This window comes from Anabrus simplex, chromosome 4 (assembly GCF_040414725.1).
Source record: "Anabrus simplex isolate iqAnaSimp1 chromosome 4, ASM4041472v1, whole genome shotgun sequence".
NCBI classification, from domain to species: domain Eukaryota; kingdom Metazoa; phylum Arthropoda; class Insecta; order Orthoptera; family Tettigoniidae; genus Anabrus; species Anabrus simplex.
The window spans coordinates 46290088-46314404 of NC_090268.1; the positions used below are offsets into that span (position 1 = coordinate 46290088).

Consider the following 24317-nt stretch of genomic DNA (forward strand, 5'->3'; position numbering starts at 1 on the left):
CCCGCTGGAAGACCTTTGTAGCTAACAGAGTGTCTCAGATTCAGCAGCAGACCAACATGGAATCCTGGAGACATGTATCCACGCACGACAATCCAGCAGATCTAATCTCTAGGGGCACAGATCCCGCAGCACTTCAGTCAACGCCATTGTGGTGGAAGGGCCCGAAGTGGCTCGAAGAACAGAATGAATTCTGGTTAAATTTAACTCCCAGAGACCTTCCTCAAGACTTGCCCGAAGTACGACCAGTCACCTCACTGCTAACCACTTCAGGAGCCTCCGAAGATGTAATCGAAAGATATTCCTCTTACAGTAAACTAGTCCGAATAGTTGCTTATTGCAAACGCTTCGTCTTAAACTGCCGCAACCCTCAACACAAACACATCACACCACTCTCTTCAACGGAGCTTGAAGAGGCAAGCCTGACCTGTATTAGACTGATTCAGCAGGTCAGCTACCCACGTGATATCGAAGCCTTAAGCAAGGGGCAGCCTATTTCCCATAAGAGCAAGATTTTATGTCTAAGCCCTTTTCTGGATGAAATACAAATTTTGAGAGTTGGAGGAAGACTTGTCAACTCAGACCTAGACTACGATAGGAAGCATCAAATAATCCTCCCTCCTAATCACCATTTCACTCGTCTACTCATTCAATATGAGCACCACAGACTTCTCCACGCTGAGATTCAGCTACTGCTCACATCCTTACGATCTAGGTACTGGATTCCTAGAGCAAGACAAACCATTCGATCAGTCGTCCACAAATGTATGCAGTGCTTTAGGCTTAAGGCAAAGAATGCAAGTCAACTCATGGGCCAACTGCCAAAGGCTCGCATCCAGATGTCTCGTCCATTCCTGTCCTCAGGTGTTGACTTTGCAGGGCCAGTTGATGTTAAAATAGGATCCAGGAAGGGTAAATCGATCTACAAATGCTATGTTGCGATATTCGTTTGCTTCAGCACGAGAGCTGTACATATCGAACCTGTCACAGGTTTGACATCTCAGGCATTCATCGCAGCCCTCAGAAGATTCGTTTCCCGTCGTGGACATATTCAAGATCTCTACAGTGATAATTCTACAACATTCGTTGGGGCTAATAAGGAACTGCAGCAAATGCTGAAGGACGAACAATTCAACAAGGAAATGAGCAATCATGCTGCAGCATCAAAATTCAAATGGCACTTCATTCCGGCACGTTCCCCACACTTTGGCGGAATATGGGAGTCCGCAGTGAAGGTGATGAAGTTCCACTTCCGTCGGGTTGTGGGTCAAACAGTTTTAACCTACGAAGAGTTGGTTACCATACTCACGCAAATTGAAGCTTGCCTCAATTCTAGACCATTGTGTGCATTATCCGATGACCCTAGCGATCCTTCTATTCTCACACCTGGTCACTTTCTCATTGGAGCTCCACTCATGTCCATTCCTGACCCTGATATGACTGAGTCTCATCCAAACAGACTGTCACGCTGGCAACACCTTCAGCAGATGCAGCAGCACTGGTGGCGTCGATGGTCCAAGGATTATCTTCACACTTTGCAACAGAGGAAGAAATGGTCCACGTCGCATCCGAATCTTCAAGCAGGCACGCTTGTTCTGCTGAAGGAAGATCATCTGCCACCTTTTCAGTGGAAGATGGGCATTATTGAGCAGGTGTTTCCAGGAAGGGACAATTTAATAAGAGTTGCCGACGTCAGATGCAATTCCAATATCTTAAGGCGTGCTATCACGAAGCTGGTGCCTCTGCCTCCTCCTTAACTCTCTGTGCATATTGTCATATAATTATGTTTTGAACAGGTTCAACGGGGCTGAGGATGTGTAATATTAGAGTGATGTATATATGTCAGGAGCCTGTAGGTAGCACCACTTCCCTTTGGTGTGATGCACTTCTCTCTGGCGCTACCAGATGGCCTTCGGATGTCCCCTGGCAGCTCGGGGTGAGAGGGAGAGGGAGGATGAGTGGACGTGCCCTGGACATAAGGGACGGAGACATTATGTTTACTTGAGTGTTAGTGGCAGCGTAGCCCTGCATTGTGCAGCTTAGTCCTGCACCAGTGTATTAACTACCTATAGGCCTACAGCATGTACTCATTGTTCACATGACAATGTTTAATATAGTTACTGAAGTTTACCGTTGTTTATATTATCCCTTCTTGCATCCTGTGAGAGAACCAGCCTCATGGCAATACAGTCCACTTCACAATACTAAAATAATTATTTCAAGTTTAATCAGTGGTGTAGTGGTTAGTGTGATTAGCTGCCACTCACGGAGGTTCGGGTACGATTCCAGGCTCTGCCACGAAATTTGAAAAGTGGTACCAGGGCTGGAACGGGATCCACTCAGCCTCGGGAAGTCAACTGAGTAGGGGTGGGTTCGATTCCCTCCTCAGCTATCCTGGAAGTGGTTTTGCGTGGTTTCCCACTTCTCCTCCAGGCAAATGCTGGCTGGGATGGTACCTAACTTAAGGCCACGGCCGCTTCCTTCCTTTTCCTTGTCTATCCCTTCCAATCTTCGCAAACCCCCGTAAGGCTCCTCTTCAGCATAGCAGGTGAGGCCACCTGGGCGAGGCACTGGTCATCCTCCCCTGTTGTATCCACCGACCAAGAGTCAGAAGCTCCAGGGCACTGCTTGAGGCGGTAGAGGTGCGATCCCTCGCTGAGTCCGAGGGAAAAGCCAACCCTGGAGGGTAAGCTGATTAAGAAGAAGAATTAGCGAAGGCGAAATAATTATGCACGTACCCTGTCAACTGAGATATTTTACACGGCAGCAGCAATGACTATGAGTGTCAACATCTTTGACCACCCTTAAAAAACGTCGTCTACTTCAGCTGCAAATGATCTCGCGAACTTGCGCTCATGTGACGGACATTCTACAGTAAGTGCGTTTATCGGCCACCGCCAACGACGGGTTTCAATTGTTCTTAATTCCGACAACTACTGGTTACTTCTTGGCGTGAAGCATGACTGATTGCTTTGAATTTCAGGCGGAGTAGATAGACTCTCAGGAATGGCGTGCGCTGAACCCCAACTACCACAGCGCTGGTGAACCAAAGAATATTGTATTTAATTATCGTATTATTTCTTAGAACGCTTTTTATCAAGTTTAAACATTGCAAACAGGTAAATCATGCCAAATAAGGCTATCTCGAAAATCGGATCATTCTACAGCAGGTCAGTACTCTCCAAGGACCTGGATTACAGAGAGCCATCCCAGCGAAATTTAAATCACTGTGTTGACGCATGCGCTTGAAGCCTCCTCGTCCTGGGGTATCCAAAAGATGGGACACCCTCGAGATTCACAGCGTCTTACGACGACAGACCAGCTAGCTTGGGTAAGGTACGTTAGTTTAGTATATACGATTCGAAGTGTTCAGCACTACGCATCAGAGGCTACAACAAGAATATCAATATGATAACAGCATAGCCACTTGCACACCGTCTTGCTAATAAAAATAGAAATATTAATGAAATCAATTGTAATTGAACTCTTCTTGGTTTTCGGCATGTATAAAGATTTCGGCATTATTAACTGATGCTACATGTAGAGGAATGTGTTTCACTGCACTCGGGTAAATATTTAGTTTGCCAAGCATGAATACAGAGACAAGCGCGAAGTACAAGTATCTTGTATTTTGTTTCTGTGCACCCGTGAATTTGCCTGTAATGGTGGTAGGGTCGCCGGCCCTGCGGTGGAAGCGTAGCATGCCTGCTTCTTACCCGTAAGCCTCGGGTTCGATTCCCGGCCAGTTCAGGGATTTTTACATGCATGTGAGGGCTGGTTCGAGGTTCACTCAGCCTGCGTGATTACAATTGAGGAGCAATCTATCGATGAGATGGCGGCCCCGGTCTAGAGAGCCAAAAAAACACGGCCGAGAGATCCGTCGTGCTGACCACAGACACCTCGTAACCCGTAAGCCTTCGGGCTGAGCAACGGTCGCTTTGTAGGCCATGGTCCTTCGGGGCTGTTGCGTGATGCGGTTTGGTTTGGTGGTAGGGACTGTGTGTGTGTGTGTGTGTGTGTGTGTGTGTGTGTGTGTGTGTGTGTGTGTGTGTGTGTGTGTGTGTGTGTGTGTGTGTGTGTGTGTTGTTTTTGTATTATGGATGAAGTAGGTTTGCCTATAATGGTGGTAGGGACTGTGAATTTATTTAGTGTTATTATTGTCTTCTGGGTGAAATTTCGTGACCCCTTTTGCATTGTTCGAGAATATAATGAACCCATGACCTTTGTGCCCTAAGAACATTATGCATAAATTGACAATTTAATTAGAAGTTCGATTCTTGATAGCATGGATTTGACACGTGACGAGGTGGTGATTACCTTCGGTCCCACGCTCTGGGATACGGGACGTCAGTCGCACGTGTCAACGGCGGAAGAATCTTAAGTCAGTTTTGTGAACTATTTCAAAGCGCGTGTATATGGCGTTCCCCAAGCCAATTCAAAAATATAGTGCCTATCAAAGGAGGTCATTTATCCCACAAATCGAACACGTATAAATGTTAAATGTCCATGAACACTACCGCCAGAAATGTAGCAAGTATGTAGTCACTTTCAAAACTCTTGTAATTACAGTTTAGTTAAGTCAGAAAATTTATAGAAATTTTCGTGGCGACAAGGGGCGATGCCCGAAGAGAGGGGGTAACTGGTATAAATATGTAGGGACGCCATGACGAAGTCTCCTTCTCCTGCATTTATGGTACGAAGCGGACGATAAAGTGTTGAGCTGCTCTGTGAAATCAAACAACAAAAGTAGACTAAGTTCCACCGCAGATTTAAGCCATTGTGGCTGGGGTCTTGTGGAAATAATTGTACCAAATAGGACGGTCAAAGTACTGAATAAATTCTCCTGTGATAATTAAAGTAATTCGTGTGCGGAAGTAATTACTGTCCATCGTGTGCGCTCAAAGAAAAAAAGTGAAGGGCATTTTTTTAATGCTTTATTCCAGGAAACCTGAAGAAATATAATAATCTGTAAAGCCAGAAATGTAAAAATGGCTAAATAAAAATGCCAAGGTCGCAGGTGAGCCCTATGACGAACACCGACGTGACTACATAAGGTATGTGACTTTCCATCTTACTACCTATCATATCTTGTTTCATGATCTCCAAATGTGTATTTGAATGGAGATATACGACGCAGAGGTCACCCCTATTAAGTTTTTGTAAATGATAGAATACGACTAAAAGAGTCATTTGTTTTATTTTCCACTTGGATAAAATTTTTGAAGTCTTGCGAGTGCCGTATGATGTAAAAAATTATTGAATAGGGTTTCGAAGTGATATCACGTCCAATGTAGATCGTCATCCGTGTGAGTGTACTGCCTATATTTTGTGATGTCAAATTAAGATGCTCATTCGACGTAAAATTTTTCTGTCTGTAATTTTGACGTAAATAATATAAGAAATCCATGGTTACTCATTTTCAATCGAGTGGAAGCGCGCTGTCGGGTGAGAGTCTAGTGTGATGAATTTGGTCACGGAGAGAAACGTTTTACTAGGCCCATTTTAAACTGTGTCTGACTGACAATAAAAAAAAAGATTTAGTAGAATTTTTCAGTCATTTTCGTGAACATCCAGTTATTAAATACGATATCATTTTATGCGAAGTATTCATTATTAATGCATTGTGCGATATCAGACGTCGGGATTTCTAGTAAGGATTTTATTCCAGTTCTTTTGTCGGTGATAGTTGTGAGTGGGGAAACAGAGGTTAGTTTTGTCGTATGAGTCGAGATGGGATTTGTGAATCAGGGTGTAGACCTGTCAATGAAGCCGGGACATGGAAGCCCGAGAAATATTTTATAATGTTGGGAATGGAAAGCAATATTTAGAAATCCATAGCGGTATTAATTTGCGACGCGTATAATTGTTGTGGGTATCTTGAAGCATAATCTGTGCATTTTGTTGGTTAGAATATCGTATTTGTTTAATTGTGTCGGCAGAGTTTAAAGTTTTAAAGAGAGAGGCCAGTTAGGTTGAACGACAGATGTCTCGTGTAACTGCCAAGCAAGCTTGGGGGTGAGAGGCCGGCAGCTGATAGGGACTCACCGCAAGATAACGGGACACGCCGGGAATTGAGATTGTATTTTTCGGCCGGGGAGAACGTTAAATGTTGGATTTAGTTGAAATTTTCATCCGGTAATAACCTGAGTGTTGTGGAATACTGTAAATTTGTTTAATTTGGGACGTAATGAACATTTGAAACCACGAACTTCGAGTATAATGAACAAGAGTAACCAAATTCAGGGTTGTCCAAAATATAGAGCGATGGTAGTGGTGATTGATTGTCTGTGAGGGGTGCGCAAGTTTTAAAATGTTATGACGAGATATGGCATCGTAATTATATGGCGAGTTGCTTTTTGTTTGTACGTAATTATTAGGGTGTCCAAGTGTTAGTAATGGCTACGGTTAGATTAGATTTAAAGTGTGAGGTCATGAAACGAGATATATAAACTGGACATGAATGATGTAGTTCTTTTCCAGATAATATGAAGCAACAGATAAAAATCGATAGGATTTAAAAATTGTGAGAACACAATTGCGTAGGAATTTGTGAAGAAACCAGAGTCCGCGGAGATAGAATTTGTTGTCCTTTAAGATTTCATTAAATCATTTAAATTTATTTAATTATTAAATTCAGTGAAACCGCATTTCGAAATAACTTTAATCAAGCGAATAACTTGGGGATGCATTCTGGAAGTCTTTGTTTGTTTTCTGGGGAATATGTAAATGGTAACGTAACGATTAAGGGGACATATTCGAAGGAAATGGATTTTACTGCCACAAAGCTTGTGAGCATTGCTATTGTTGTAATTATTTAACTTTCATTGATTAAGCAGTGAATGTGCTGGGGATAGTAAAGTGGAAACTTTGGTCATCAACCGATGTAATTTAATTGTGTTTAGCCTTCAGCTTAGAAACTTGGATGGTCAGGGGGTCATCAACCTCAGTGACTTAGATTAGGGCCATATGTCACTGTAGCATCATTCTCCTTGCGGTCATCATCCACAATGACTTTAAAGTAACATAGAAGTTTAGATGTCGGTCCATGATATAGACGCAGGTCACATCGATTCAATTAAGGGTCCAGGTTGTATAACCACTGTGTGGCACACACAGATTGGACTGCCTTAATTATACCCAGAGTCCAGAGTTCGTGTTACGAGGGCTGGACCATAACGGATCACTATGATGGTACATGTGGTCTCACATAGAAGACGAATTTAAGGATCTCCAGACTTTCCTTTCTTTAATAAAAAATGAGACAATGGTTTCTAGTAAGAATGCCCATCAGGCAGACACGTCAAAGGCTCACCAGTGTTCTAACCTTCTATGTAATAAGATGATTGTGGTGTCCAGGGGATGCGATTGATTTCAGTGATACCGTTGACATATCGGAATGCTTCAAAATTTCCGGAATAAATAGGAATCTTTTAAACAGACCTTTCATTTAGTAGATAGATTAGAATTACTGAACCCTACCTTTACCTCAGCAAGTGACGAAGAACCCGATACGACCCGAGAGACAGATCTCATGAACTTTGCTGATAGGTAAGAAAGGTAGGTATCCGTAAATATGGACCTCAAGGATACAATAACAATGTTATTCGTTGTGAGAAATACCTTGCCACGTCTCCCATCGCTGAAACCACCCTCAGTACGCGAGTGAAACTGTAAAATATCGTCTGACTTGGGCTCACTGAGTTAATATTAGGATTTTAAGCTACAAAATTGTCTCAAATCATTTCTTGAAACCATGACTATACGATTACGATGCGTCACCGCGGAACTATAAGTACATTGTTCAAAATCAGCTGTAGATAATGTCATGTTGCTATCGTGAATACCAATTTCGAAATGGTGATGTCGTGGGGCAGTGATTGCTCCCTTTTCTATATTTTTTTTGCAGCTGGGATAACGAACGCCTTCACCGCACGCCTCTGCCTATTCATCTGTATTTGGGAGGGGTAAGCAAAAGCGACTGGGCTCGTCCGGGATATGAACCCGGGATCTCTCGCACCCGAAGCGAGAATCATACCCCTACACCAACGAGCCACACGTCTGTAGCGAAATCGGGAACAGTAGAGACGCATGTTATGTCTGTCAGTCAGTCAGTTTATATGAAAGATGTCTCGGTTCACAGGACTGGAAGCCTTGTGTTGTTGGCCAGACGCTGGCCTCAATACTCAAGGTTATGAGATCGAATGCCAGCGTACTCCATTGGCAATTAAGGATACAGGGTAGAGTTCTGAATAGAACTAAGCACAACAATAAATGCTTCTGAGAAGCCCACTTATTCCTATCCTGTTATAACATAGAACACCGAAATTCTTACCCTAACAGAATTTCATCACGTGTATCTCTATTGTTCCCGATATTCGCACCGCAGTGTGGCTCGTTGGTCTAGGGGTATGATTCTCGCTTTGGGTGCGAGTGGTCCCGGTTTCAAATGCCGGACGAGGTCAGTGTTTTTGGTTTGCCCCTCTAAATACGTGTCGGTAGCTTTTCTGAGTTTTTCTACTCTGCTTGAAAGTCAAGGCTATTAGTTAGTCTTTAATCATCATCATCATCATCTTCTGCTCATCTTCAAGGTTCGGTTTTTCCCTCGGACTCAGCGAGGGATCCCACCTCTACCGCCTCAAGGGCAGTGTCCTGGAGCCTCAGACTCTTGGTCGGGGGATACAACTGGGGAGAATGACCAGTACCTCGCCCAGGCTGCCTCACCTGCTATGCTGAACAGTGGCCTTGTGGAGGGATGGGAAGATCGGATGGGATAGGCAAGGAAGAGGGAAGGAAGCGGCCGTGGCCTTAAGTTAGGTACCATCCCGGCATTCGCCTGGAGGAGAAGTGGGAAACCACGGAAAACCACTTCGAGGATGGCTGAGGTGGGAATCGAACTCACCTCTACTCAGTTGACCTCCCGAGGCTGAGTGGACCCCGTTCCAGCCCTCGTACCACTTTTCAAATTTCGTGGCAGAGCCAGGAATCGAACCCGGGCCTCCGGGGGTGGCAGCTAATCACGCTAACCACTACATCACAGAGGCGGACCAGTCTTTAATCCTAAACAATAATATGTCAAGATACATGATACAATTACAGAAAACATTGTTAAATTCATATTCGTTCTTCCTTCTTCCTTTCTGTGTCTGCTTACCCTCCAAGGTTGGCAGAAAGAAGTGACGTATGGCTCAGACTGCCGGGAATGCCTGAGGACATGTTCGGCTCGCCAGATGCATGTCTTCTTATTTGCCTCACGTAGGCGACCTGCGCGCCGTGATGAAGTTAAAATGAAGATGAAGACAACACATGCACACAGCCCCCGTACCAGCGAATTTAACCAATTATAGCTAATATACCCGAGCTTACGGGAATCGAACCCAGAACCCCTGTAGCCAAAGACCATCACGCTAACTATTTAGCCAGAGAACCGGGATCCAGGGTTGGTTTTTCACTCAGACCCAGCGACGAAACCCACATTTACCGCCTCAAGGGCAGTGTGACCTGGAGCGAGAGACACTGGGTCGGGGGTTACAAATGGGGACGGAGACCAGTAACTCGCCCAGGGAGCCTCACCTGCTATGCTGAACAGGGGCCATTTTAGGGATGGGAATGTGTTAGGGATAGATGAGGGAGAGGGAAGGAAGCGGTATTATCCCTGAGTTAGCCTGGAGGATACGTGGGAATAAACGGGAAACTTCCTGGGGAATAACAGGGGAGAAAATCGTACCCCCATCTACTCAGTTGGCATCCCGAGGTCAAGTGGAACACATTCCATCCCTCATACCACTTTTTAAATTTCGTGGCAGCTAATCACTCTAACCACTACACCACAGAGGCGGACGTTACATATAGTTATGCGATAATATCTCTTCAACTTCCGAGTCCTGGTCATCATTTAGGAGGCGTATCTACAATTTCGATCTTTCGTTTTAGATCTGTGAATTAGTGAAAGCAAAACAATTATGCACGTTGCCTATCTACTGACTTTTATTATACGGCAGCAACAATGACAAAGTGTACCAACATCTTTGACCACCCTTAGAAAACGTCGTCTACTTGAGCTGGGAGTGATCTGGCGAACTTTTGATCAAGTGAGCGACACTCTGTAGTAAGTGGGTCTATCGGCCACAGTTAATGACAGCTTTTAATTGTCCTTAATTCCGGGAGCTACTGGTTACTTCTTGGCGTGAAGCATGGCTGATAGCTTTGAATTTCAGGCGGAGTAGATGGACTCGCAGTAATGGCGTGCACTGAACCCCAAAATTCACAGCGCTGGTGACACACAGAATATTGTATTTACATTTTTCTTGTTATTCCTTAGAAAGATTTTTATCAAGATTAAAAACTGCAAAGAGCTAAGTCAAGCCAAATATGGCTATATCGAAAATCGGATCCCTCTACACCAGTTCAGTACTCTCCAGGTACTTGGATTACATTGCAGGCGCGACAGAGGGCCATCCCAGCGAAATTCAAGTCACTATGTTGACGCATGCGTTTGGACCGCCCATGTCCTGGGGTATAAGAAAGATGCACCACCCTCGAGATTCACAACGTCTTACGGTGACACCCCAGCTAGCTTGGGTAAGCTATGTTAGTTTAGTATATAATACTCGAAGTATTCAGCGCTACGCATCAGAGGTTACAAAAAAATATCAATATGGTAGCTGGATAGAAACTTGCACATCGTCTTGCTAATAAAGCAGATCTATCTTATGAAATCTTTGTCATCATCATCATCATCATCATCATCATCTGTTTAACCTCCAGGTTCGACTTTTCCCTCGGACTCAGCGAGGGATCCCACCTCTACCGCCTCAAGGGCAGTGTCCTGGAGCTTCAGACTCTTGGTCGGGGGATACAACTGGGGAGAATGACCAGTACCTCGCCCAGGCGGCCTCACCTGCTATGCTGATCAGGGACCTTGTGGAGGGATGGGAAGATTGGAAGGGATAGACAAGGAAGAGGGAAGGAAGCGGCCGTGGCATTAAGTTAGGTACCATCCCGGCATTCGCCTGGAGGAGAAGTGGGAAACCAAGGAAAACCACTTCGAGGATGGCTGAGGTGGGAATCGAACCCACCTCTAGTCAGCTGACCTCCCGAGGCTGAGTGGACCCCGTTCCAGCCCTCGTACCACTTTTTAAATTTTCGTGGCAGAGCCGGGAATCGAACCCGAACCTCCGGGGGTGGCAGCTAATCTTTGTAATTACATATTTTTGGGATTTCGGCATGCATAACGTATTCGGGATTATTAATTGATGTCACGTGTAGAGGAATGTTTTTCATCGCACTCTGTTAAATATTTAGATTGCGCAGCATGAACACAGAGCCAAGCGCGAAGTACAAGTGTTTTGTATTTTGTTACTGTTCACTGGAGAATTTGCCTGTAATGGTGGTAGGGACGACATCCTCGCTGTGGAAGGTTAGGGGGCCTCCCTCTTACACGTAAGACTCGAGTGCGATTCGCGGCCTGATCGATGATTTTTAACTGCATCTGAAGGCTGATTCGAGGTCCACACAACCTACGTGATTACAATTGAGGAGTTATCTGACGGTTAGATGGCGGCCCTGGTCCGGAGAGCCAAGAAAACGGCCATGAAATCCGTCGTGCTCACCACACGTCACCTCGTAATCCGTAAGCCTTTGGGTTGAGCAGCGGTCGCTTTGTAGGCCATTGTCTATCTGGCTGTTGCGTGATGCGATTTGGTTTGGTTTGGTGCAAGGGAAGGTGTTTTATTTTTTTTTTGGTGTGTGGTGTTCTTGTATAATGGGTGAAGCGGGTTTGCCAGTAATGGTGGTAGGGACTGTGAATTTATCTAGTGTTGTTATTGTTTTCTGGTGAAATTTCCAACTCTGTGGCATTCTTCGTAAAGATAACAGCGTTACTCGTCGTGAGGAATACCTTGCCACGTCTCCCATCGCTGTAACTACATTCAGCAGGCGAGTGAAACTGTAAGATATCGTCTGTCTTTTGCTCACTGAGATTTGGTTAGGATTTTAAGCCACAAAATTGTCTCAAATCATTTCTTGAAGCCATAACTATACGATTACGATGCGTCACGGCGTAACTATAAGTATATTGTTAAGAATCTGGTGTAAGTAACGTAATGATGATGCCGTGAATACCTATTTCGAAATGGTAAAGCGGCGGGACAGTGATTGCTTCCTTTTATATGTGTTTTTGCAGGTGGATTAACGAACGTGTTCACCGCTCTCCACTGACCTTCCATGTATAAAGCCGCGTATTTTGGAGGCTTGAACAAAAGCGAACGGGCTCGTCCGGGATTTGAACCCGGGACCCCTCGCACCCGAATCGAGAATCATAACCCTAGACCAACGAGCCACACGTCTGTAGCGAAATCGGGAACAGTAGAGACGCATGTTATGTCAGGCAGTCAGCGTATATGAAAGATGTCTCTGTTCACAGTACTGGAAAGCTTGTGTAGTTGGCCACACGCTGGCCTCATATTCTCAAGGTTATGAGATCGAATGCCAGCGTACTCCAATGGCAATTAAGAATACAGGGTAGAGTTCTGAATAGAACTAAGCACAACAATAAATGCTTCTGAGAAGCGCAATAATTCCTATCCTGTTACAACATAGAACACTTAAATTCTTACCCTGTCAGAATTTTATCACGCGTAAATCTATAGTTTCCGATGTTCGTACAACAGCGTGGCTCGTTGGTCTAGGGGTATGATTATCGCTTTGGGCGCGAGAGGTCCCGGGTTCAAATCCCGGACGAGCCCAGTGTCTTTTGGTTTGCCCCTCTAAATAAGTATCGGTAGCCTTTATGAGTTTTTCTACTCTGCTTGAAAGTCAAGGCTATTAGTCAGTCTTTAATCCTAAACAACAATATGTCATGAATCATGATACAATTACAGAAAACATTGTTAAAATTATATTCGTTCTTCCTTCTTCCTTTCAGTGTCTGCTTATCCTCCAAGGTTGGTAGAAAGAAGTGGCGTATGCTCATACTGCCGGGAGTACCTGAGGACATGTTCGGCTCGCCAGATGCATGTCTTCCTATTTGCCTCACGTAGGCGACCTGCGCGCCGTGATGAAGATGAAATGATGATAAAGACGACACGTACACCCAGCCACAGTGGCAGCGAATTTAACCAATTATGCTGAAGATACTCGAACCTGCCGGGATTCGAACCCGGGACCCCTGTGTTCAAAGGCCAGCACGCCAACCATTTAGCCAGAGAGCCGGGCTCCAGGGTTGGTTTCTCTCTCAGACCCAGCGACGCAACCCACCTCTACCGCCTCAAAGGTAGTGTGACCTGGAGCGTGAGACACTGGGTCGTTGGATACAAACGAGGACGGAGACCAGTAACTTGCCCAGGGAGCCTCACCTGCTATGATGAACAGGGGCCTTTAGGGTGATGGGAATGTGGTAGGGATAGACACGGGATAGGGAAGGAAGCGGTATTATCCCTGAGTTAGCCTGGAGGAGACGTGGGAATTAACGGGAAACACCCTAGAGAATAACAGGGGAGAAAACCGAACCCCCTTGTACTCAGTTGGTATCCCGAGGCCAAGTGGTTCACATTGCATCCCTCATACCATTTTTCAAATTCCGTGGCGGAGCCGGTAAACGAGCAGGGCCACCTAGCTTCGCAGCTAATATCACTAACCACTACACCACAGAGGCAGGTTTCATAAATTGTTAAAATGGAAGTTATTAATGAACTTGGATAATTTATTACGTTCTTTTGCCAGATTTATTTATTTTATATCTTTCGGCCTTTTACATGTAGTTATGCAATAATATCCCTTCAAATTGCAAGTCCTGGTCATCATTTAGGAGGCGTATCTACAATTTCGATCTTTCGTTTTTGATCTGTAAATTAGTGAAAGCAAAACAATTATGCACGTTGCCTATTAACTGACGTCTTTTATACGGCAGCAACAATGACAAAGTGTAAAAACATCTTTGACCATCCTATGAAAACGTCGTCTACTTTTTATCAAGTGAGGGACACTCTGTAGTAAGTGGTTCTATCGGCCACCGTTAATGACAGCTTTCAATGGTTCTTAATTCCGGGAGCTACTGGTTACTTCTTGGCGTGAAGCATGCCTGATAGCTTTGAATTTCAGGCGGAGTAGATAGACTCGCGCCGGCCCCGTGGTGTAGGGGTAGTGTGCCTGCCTCTCACCCGGAGACCCCGGGTTCGACTCCCGGCCTGGTTCGAGGTCTACTCAGCCTACGTGATTAGAATTGAGGAGCTAACTGACGGTGAGATAGCGGCCCCGGTCTAGAAAACCACGAGTAACGGAAGAGAGGATTCGTTGTGCTGACCACACGACACCTCATAATCTGCAAGCCTTCGGGCTGGGCAGCGGTCGCTTGGTAGGCCAAGGCCGTTCAAGGACTGTAGTGCCATGGGGTTTGGGTGATAGACTCGCAGTAATGGCGTGCGTGAACCCCAACTTCAACAGCGCTAGTGAGTCACAGAATATTGTATTTACACTTTCTTATTAGACCTTAGAAAGCTTTTTTATCAAGATTAAAAACTGCAAACAGCTAAGTCAAGCCGAATATGGCTCTCTCGAAAATCGGATCCCTCTACAGCAGATCAGTACTCGCCAGGGACCTCGATTACATTGCAGGCGCGACAGAGAGCCATCTCAGCGAAATACATGTCACTGTGCTAACGAATGCGTTCGGACCCTCCATGTCCTGGGGTATGCGAAATATGCACCACCTTCGAGATTCACAGCGTCTTACGGTGACAGCCCAGCTAGCTTGGGTAAGCTATGTTAGTTCAGTATATAATACTCGAAGTAATAAGCGCTACGCATCAGAGGCTACAAGAAAAATATCAATATGGTAATTGTATAGACACTTGCACATCGTTTTGCTAATAAAGCAGATCTATCTTATGAAAACTTGTAATTTACCTTTTTTTGGGATTTCGGCATGTATTAAGTTTTTGGGATTATTAATTGATGTCACATGTAGAGGAATGTTTTTCATCGCACTCTGTTAAATATTTAGATTGCGCAGCATAAACACAGAGCCAAGCGCGAAGTACAAGTGTTTTGTATTTTGTTACTGTTCACTAGAGAATTTGCCTGTAATGGTGGTAGGGATGCCATCCTCGCTGTCGTAGGTTAGGGCGCTTCCCTCTTACCCGTAAGACTCGACTGCGATTCCCAGCCAGATCAGGGATTTTTAACTGCATCTGAAGGCTGATTCGAGGTCCACTCAGCCTACGTGATTACAATTGAGGAGTTATCTGACGGTAAGATGGCGGCCCTGGTCCGGAAAGCTAAGAAAACGGCCGAGAAATCCGTCGTGCTCACCACACGACACCTGGTAATCAGTAAGCCTTGGGGGTGAGCAGCGGTCGCTTTGTAGGCCATTGTCATTCGGGCTGTTGCGTGATGCGGTTTGGTTTGGTGCAAGGGAAGGTGGGGTTTTTTTGGTGTGTGGTGTTCTTGTATAATGGGTGAAGTGCGTTTGCCTGTAATGGTGGTAGGGACTGTGAATTTATCTAGGGTTGTTATTGTCTTCTGGGTGAAATTTCCAACTCTGTGGTATTCTTCGTAAAGATAACAGCGTTACTCGTCGTGAGGAATACCTTGCCACTTCTCCCATCGCTGAAACTACATTCAGCAGGCGAGTGAACCTGTAAGATATCGTCTGTCTTTTGCTCACTGAGATTTGGTTAGGATTTTAAGCTACAAAATTGTCTCAAATCATTTCTTGAAGCCATAACTATACGATTACGATGTGTCACGATGGAACTATAAGTATATTGTTGAAAATGTGCTGTGGGTAATGTAATGACGCCGCCGTGAATAACAATTCCGAAACGGTAATGCGGCGGGACAGTGATTGCTTCCTTTTATATATGTTTTTGCAGCTTGGATAACGAACGTGTTCACCGCACGCCACTGCCTCTCCATCTGTACAGCCACGTATTTTGAAAGGGTAAACGAACGCGACTGGGCTCGTCCGGGATTTGAACCCGGGATTGTTCCCGATGTTCATACAGCAGCGTGGCTCGTTGGTCTAGGGGTTTGATTCCTGCTTTGGGTGCGGGAAGTACCGGGTTCAAATCCCGGACGAGCCCTGTGTATTTTGATTTGCCCCTCTAAATACGTATCGGTAGCCTTTATGAGTTTTTCTACTCTGCCTGAAAGTCAAGGCTATTAGTCAGTCTTTAATCCTTAACAATAATATGGCATGAAACATGATACAATTACAGAAAACATTGTTGAATTCATATACGTTCTTCCTTGTTCCTTTCAGTGCCTGCTTACCCTCCAAGGTTGGTAGAAAAGTGGGGTACGGCTCATGATGCCGGGAGTGCCTGAGGACATGTTCGGCTCGCCAGATACATGTCTTCTTATTTGACGCAAGTAGGCGACCTGCGCGCCGTGATGAAGTTAAACTGATGATCAAATGAAATGAAATGGCGTATGGCTTTTAGTGCCGGGAGTGTCCGTGGACATGTTCGGCTCGCCAGGTGCAGGTCTTTTGACTTGACTCCCATAGGTGACCTGCGCTTCGTGATGAGGATGAAATGATGATGAAGACGACACATACACCCGGTCCCAGTGCCAGCGAAATTAACCAATTATTGTTAAAATATCCGAGCCTGACGAGAATCGAACCCGTGACACCTGTGCCCAAAGGCCAGCACGCTAACAATTTAGCCGGCGAGCCGGGCTCCAGGGTTTTTTTTTTCTCTCAGACCCAGCGACGAAACCTACCTCTACTGCCTCAAGGGCAGTGTGACCTGGGGCGAGAGACACTGGGCCGGGGGATACAAATGGGAACGGAGACCAGTAACTCGCTAAGCTGAACAGGGGCCTTTAGCGGGATGGGAATGTTGTAGGGATAGACACGGGAGAGGGAAGGAAGCGGTATTACCCCTGAGTTAGCCTGGAGGAGGATACGTGGGAAATAACGGGAAACACCCTAGAGAATAACAGGAGAGAAAATCGTACCCCCCTGTACTCAGTTGGTATCCCGAGGCCAAGTAGATCACATTCCATCCCTCATCATCATCATCATCATCTGTTGATTCTCCAGGTTCGGTTGTTCCCTCGGACTTAGCGAGGGATCCCACCTCTACCGCCTCAAGGGCAGTGTCCTGGAGCTTCAGACTCTTGGTCGGGGGATACAACTGGGGAGTATGACCAGTACATCGCCCACGCGGCCTCACCTGCTCTGCTGAACAGGGGCCTTGTGGAGGGATGGGAAGTTTGGAAGGGATATGCATGGAAGAGAGAAGGAAGCGGCCGTGGCCTTAAGTTAGGTACCATGCCGGCATTCGCCTGGAGGAGAAGTGGGAAACCACGGAAAACCACTTCCAGGATGGCTGAGGTGGGAATCGAACCCACCTCTACTCAGTTGACCTCCTGAGGCTAAGTGGACCCCGTTCCAGCCCTCATACCACTCAAATTCCGTGGCGGAGTCAGGAATCGAACAGGGCCACCGAGGTTGGCAGCCAATATCACTAACCACTACACCACAGAGGCAGGTTTCATTAAATTAAAACGGAAGTTATTAATGAACTTGGATAATTTATTACGTACTTTTGCCAGATTTAGTCATTTTATATCTTCCGGCGTTTTACATGTAGTTATGCAATAATATCCCTTCAAATTACGAGTCCTGGTCATCATTTAGGAGGCGTATCTACAATTTCGATCTTTCGTTTTAGATCTGTGAATTAGTGAAAGCAAAACAATTATGCACGTTGCCTATCACCTGACGTCTTTATACGGCAGCAACAATGACAAAGTGTACCAACATCTTTGACCACCTTTAGAAAACGTCGTCTACTTGAGCTGGGAGTGATCTGGCGAACTTTTGATCAAGTGATCGACACTCTGTAGTAAGTAGGCCTATCGGCCGCCGTTAATGACAGCTTTCAATTGTTCTTAATTCCGGGAGCTACTGGTTACTTCTTGGCGTGAAGCATGACTGAGAGCTTTGAATTTCAGGCGGAGTTGATAGACTCGCAGTAATGGCGTGCACTGAACCCCAAAATTCACACCGCAGGTTACCCACAGAATATTGCATTTACATTTTCTGATTATTCCTTAGAATGCTTTTTATCAAGATTAAAAACTGCAAACAGCTAAGTCAAGCCAAATATGGCTATCTCGAAAATCGGAACCCTCTACAGCAGTTCAGTACTCTCCAGGTACCTGGATTACATTGCTGGCGCTACAGAGAGCCACCCAGCGAAATTCAAGTCACTATGTTGACGCATGCGTTTGGAGCCTCCATGTCCTGGAGTATGCGAAAGATGCACCATTCTCGAGGTTCACATCGTCTTACGGTGACAGCCCAGCTGGCTTGGGTAAGGTATGTTAGTTTAGTATATAATACTCGAAGTATTCAGCGCTACGCATCAGAGGCTACGAGAAAAATATCAATATGGTAATTGTATATGTTACGGAGTTTGGCGGATCAGCAGAGGTGAAAGAAGGTGCGGGCAGGAATGGGTCTAACTACAAGTTCGAAAGATGAATTAAAATTTCAACAAAGGTTATATTTTCAAAACCTAACAGTGGTGACATAGAATTTGAAAACTTAACAAGTCAACAACAAGCCAAAATCAGGTACAAAGAAATTATAAGTGTTAGGGGATAATTACAAGATCTGGGCTTCGAGCCCCACAATTACAATCCTTGAGCTATTAGCCCAACTTTACCAAGGTACAAAATTAAACAAAGGGGAAGAAAACCCCATCATGCCAAGGAGCACTTGCCCCTAATTACAATGTTAAGCCTCCTAGAGGCACGCAGAGATCACATTTATGAAAGAGCAGACCCTTTCTCAATTTTACAAGCCTATCAAAGGCCAGAACAAACTTCACTCCTAACTGCCCTCAAGGCACACATATAATGGTACAGGGGTACCTCGTACCCAATCTACTGGGCCTTCTCAGGAAGGTAAACCAAACAAGTTAAATAAATGGCCCAAAATTCAAACTTGAATGGAGACGATTACTTGCACTCCTATCCTAAAGGTTTTTGTTTTAAAGCCTATGTGGCGCGAGGCCGAAACACAAGCGCTAATCCCAAGCTAAGGAGGTGACCCGTATGAGAAAACTTTAATATATTAAGGAAGAGAAGAAACGGTTATAAAAACGCAGTCACCTCAATTTCAAAATGAAGGGGAGTTCGAGAGGGTAGAGCACTCTCTATCCCCGCTTTACAGTAAAGAAGATTTGTAGATTTTACATAGACAGAAAATGAATTTACATTTTAAAAGGTAGGTTACATACTGTACCTGTTACGACCTGTACATAAGTATTTTTTGAGCATAAGTTACGTTTATTTACCACGCGTAATGTTCCGAGCGCGCCTGGTTTGTTTACCAGCAGCGAGGACCAGCTAGCGAGTGTATGACGACTGTGAGCTGTGACGTAGCCACAGGGGCTAGCTAGACCGCCCGCTCGTCTCAACACGTGTTACCAGCCTTGACTGGTATTTTCTGGATTCCACGTCACTTGTTCTAGAGAGTTCGATGGAGAAAATTTTGAAATTTCTATAATAATGATGCTAGCGAATCGAGCGATATGTCATCTTGTTTGGGATCACCTAAACGTCCCAATGCTCGAGTTTCAAGCAAATCCATCGAGGGATTCGAGAGATATTCAATCAAACCGTGTTATGACGTAGACATCCCGGATTGAATAAAAGGAGGACCTACTGTAGCCTATTCACACAGTCTCAGCTGAGTAGTCAGCGGGGACACTCTTGCTGCTACTATCATCGTGGAACTCTGTCATTATACAAGTGTGGGAAGACGATTCTTCCAAGTACTATAAGTGGACTCATAAGACTTCGAGTGTTGTAGAAAATTTTCTAAGTCTTCGTAAATGAACTTAGAATATTTACAAGTGTTAATTAAATGGACTTGTATTATTTACGTCCCTTCGAGACTGAAACTTTTCTAAGTGTTTGGACTTGTATTATTTACGTGTCTTCGAAGCTGGAATTTTTCTAAGTGTTCGTGAAATGGACTTGTATTATTTACATGGGTTCGAGACCAGAATTCTTCTAAGTGTTCATTGAATGGACTTGTATTATTTACGCGTCTTCGAAGATGGAATTTTTCTAAGTGTTCACTGAATGGACTTGTATTATTTTCATGTGTTCGAGACCAGAACTTTTCTACGTGATCATTGAATGGACTTGTATTATTTACGAGTATTCGAGATTGGAATTTTTCTAAGTGTTCGTGAAATGGACTTGTATTATTTACGTGGAATATTTGCGACTGTTGAGGATCTCATCCTTTAACTTTTAACTTTCCAACGGCTCTAAACAAAGTTAGGATTTCACTTACATCTACTCAAAGACTTGTACATTTGCCAGTGTTGGTTTAAAAGACTTTTTTCGTCAGTGAATTTATTTATGTGGAAGGACTTGTGTTTCCGTCAATGGTCACTCAAAGACTTTATGAATTTCACCAGTGATTAACTTTAAATATATTCAAACTTCCAAGTGATTGGACTTGTGTTTTCAGTCGAGTTTAGGCAAAGACTTGCACCTTCGCCAGTAATGAACTTTGAGTTTAACTATAATTTCACAAGAAGGGACTTGTATTTTTCGTTGCCAAAAGTTATTCAGGGAAGGGGATTTTCCTAGTGATGAACTCTAAACTTATTAATACCACTCATATCGTTTTAGGAGTGTTGGAAGTCTTGATGTACAATTATCAAGAACTCTGCTTATAAGTTGATCATCCAAGGTTTTCATGGACTCAGTGCTACTAGTGACCTTGTGAACATCAATCCTCTCAGTCTCATTGCCTTATCGCCTGGATCACCGGGGTTCGACCCGGGCCTCAGAGTTCGAGACATCTCTACTTGCCGTCAACCTAGACAGTCCAGCTGCCTCTGTCTGGAGTATCTGGAGTACCTGGAATCCCTGGAGTCTTCTGGAACGTGCTTCAACCAGCTTGGCTTGGTGAGCTGGAGAACCCGAGCCATACTATTGGAATACGAGGAAGACAATCCATTTCTACTTAGAGGTGATGTGCCAATTCATGACTTATTTGAATAAACTCTTGTGCAATCAGAGTCAAAGTTTTTCTGTAGATAGGACCTACCTCCTGCACCGAGCCCTAGCTAAATTAATCCAGTTTTTCGCCCTGAGAACTATAGTCATGCTACTTTAACATTTAATCTGAGAGTCGGGCTCTTTTACCGGTACAATACTAAAGGTTTCGAACACTCCCCGAGAGTTAAACTGCTGAGCTAGCAAGAAATGAGGTGTTTAAAAGGCCATTACCTTGTTTAAGAGCTGCTGCCTGAAAAAAGAGGCGCTTCCCGCCCCCTGATACATATCCACACACTCAGTTAGATGTTATACTAGTGGCCCCGAGACAAGAAAAACAACAGTTTTATAACCACGTGGAAAATTCGAGACCTTTCAGGAATGAGTAGATACACCCCCTCAACTGTATTGGATAGCTTAGAGCAACCTATCTATGTCGAAGAAAACATACATGATTGGTTGGAAATAAATTAATGAAATTTGGGATTGGCTAAATTCAAAACAGGCGGATAGAAAGGATTAATGTTGCCAACCCAAAGATAACAGTACAAAATATAGTAAAAAGAAAACTTATGAATACTAAATTTCTGAGGAGTTTCAATTGGCGCCAGATTTGAACTTGCGTCGTGGAGGTGTACCGCCCGGTACAGTATAGACACTTGCACATCGTCTTGCTAATAAGGCATACCTATCTTATGAAATCTTTGTAATTAAACTTTTTTGGGATTTCGGCATGTATACAGTTTTTGGGATTATTAATTGATGTCACATGTAGAGGAATGTTTTTCATCGCACTCGGTTAAATATTTAGATTGCGCAGCATGAACACAGAGCCAAACGCGAAGTACACGTGTTTTGTATTTTGTTACTGTTCACTGGAGAATTTGCCTGTAATGGTGGTAGGGACGCCATCCCGGCGGTGGAAGGTTAGGACGCCTCCCTCTTACCCGTAAGACTCGAATGTGATTTCCGGCCAGGTCAGGGATTTTTAACTGCATCTGAGGGCTGATTCAAGGTTCCCTAAGTCTACGTGATTACAATTCAGGAGCTATCTGACGGTGAGACAGCGGCCCCAGGTCCGGAGAACCAAGAAAACGGCCGAGAAATCCGTCGTGATCACGACACGACACCTCGTAATCCGTAAGCCTTCGGGCTGAGCAGCGGTCGCTTTGTAGGCCATTATCTTTCGGGCTGCTGCGTGATGCATTTATGTTTCTTTTGGTTTGGTTTGGTTTGGTTTGGTTTGGTTTGGTTTGGTTTGGTTTGGTTTGGTTTGGTTTGGTTTGGTTTGGTTTGGTTTGGTTTGGTTTGGTTTGTTGCGAGGGAAGGTGTTTTCTTTATTTGTTGTTGTTGTGTTGTGTTCTTGTATAATGGGTGAAGTGGGTTTGCCTGTAATGGTGGTAGGGACTGTGACTTTATCTAGTGTTGTTATTGTCTTCTGTGTGAAATTTTGCGACTCTATAGTATTCTTCGTAAACATAACAGAGTTACTCGTCGTGGGGAATACATTGCCACGTCTCCCATCGCTGAAACTATCTTCAGCAGGCGATTGAAACTGTAAGATATCGTCTGTCTTTTGCTCACTGAGATTAGGTTAGGATTTCACGCTACAAAATTGTCTCAAATCATTTCTTGAATCCATAACTATACGATTACGATGTGTCACGGCGGAACTATAAGTACATTGTTAAAAATCTGGTGTAGGTAATGTAATGATGCTGCCGTGAATATCAATTTCGAAATGGTAATGCGGTGGGATAGTGATTGCTTCCTTTTATATATTTTTTTGCAGCGGGGATAACGAACGTGTTCACCACACGTCACTGCCCCTCCATCTGTACCGTCACGTAGCGACTGGGCTCGTCCGGGATTTGAACCCGCAATCTCTAGCACACTAAGCGAGAACCATACCCCTAGAGCCCTAGACCAACGGGCCACACGTCTGTAGCGTAATCGGGAACAGTAGAGACGCATGTTATGTCAGTCAGTCAGCGCATATGAAAGATGACTCTGTTCACAGTACTGGAAGCCTTGTGTAGTTGGCCAGACGTTGGCCTCATATACTCAAGGTTGTGAGATCGAATGCCAGCGTACTCCAATGCCAATTAAGGATACAGGGTAGAGTTCTGAATAGAATTAAGCACAACAATACAAGCTTCTGAGAAGCCCACTTTTTCCTATCCTGTTACAACATAGAAAACTTATATTCTTACCCTGACAGAATGTTATCACGTGTATCTCTATTGTTCCCGGTATTCGTACAGCAGTGTGGCTCGTTGGTCTAGGGGTATAATTCTCGCTTTGGGTGCGAGAGGTCCCGGGTTCAAATCCCGGACGAGCCCAGTGATTTTTGGTTTGCCCCTCTAAATACGTATCGGTAGCCTTTATGAGCAGGGCCACCTAGGTTGGCAGCTAATATCACTAACCACTACACCACAGAGGCAGGTTTCATTAAATTGTTAAAACGGAAGTTATTTATGAACTTGGATAATTTATTACGTTCTTTTGCCAGATTTAGTTTATACCTTTCGGCGTTTTACATGTATTTATGCAATAATATCCCTTCAAATTACGAGTCCTGGTCATCATTTAGGATGCGTATCTACAATTTCGATCTTTCGTTTTAGATCTGTGAATTAGTGAAAGCAAAACAATTATGCACGTTGCCTATCAACTGACGTTTATTATACGGCAGCAACAATGACAAAGTGTACCAACATCTTTGACCACCCTTAGAAAACGTCGACTACTTGAGCTGGGATTGATCTGGCGAACTTTAGATCAAGTGAGGGACACTCTGCAGTAAGTACGTCTATCGCCCGCCGTTAATGACAGCTTTCAAATGTTCTTAATTCCGGGAGCTACTGGTTACTTCTTGGTGAAGCATGACTGATAGCTTTGAATTTCAGGCGGAGTAGATGGACTCGCGCCGGCCCCGTGGTGTAGGGGTAGCGTGCCTGCCTCTCACCCGGAGGCCTCGGGTTCGACTCCCGGCCTGGTTCGAGGTCTACTCAGCCTACGTGATTAGAATTAAGGAGCTATCTGACGGTGAGATAGGGGCCCCGGTCTAGAAAACCAAGAATAACGGCCGAGAGGATTCGTTGTGCTGACCACACGACACCTCGTAATCTGCAAGCCTTCGGGCTGAGTAGCGGTCGCTTGGTAGGCCAAGGCCGTTCAAGGGCTGTAGTGCCATGGGGTTTGGGGGATAGACTCGCAGTAATGGCGTGCGATAAACCCCGAATTCCACAGCGCTGGTGACCCACAGAATATTGTATTTACACTTT

General features: G+C 44.7%; 2 non-coding genes across 2 annotated transcripts; both read left to right on the forward strand.

The window, feature by feature from the left end:
- The first annotated feature begins 12668 nt into the window (after window positions 1-12668).
- TRNAP-UGG (transfer RNA proline (anticodon UGG)) lies at window positions 12669-12740 on the forward strand. The gene has a single exon. It is a non-coding gene; the product is annotated as a tRNA-Pro (tRNA).
- A 10560-nt stretch (window positions 12741-23300) lies between these two features.
- On the forward strand, window positions 23301-23372 carry TRNAP-UGG (transfer RNA proline (anticodon UGG)). Its single transcript has one exon. It is a non-coding gene; the product is annotated as a tRNA-Pro (tRNA).
- Window positions 23373-24317: the final 945 nt, after the last annotated feature.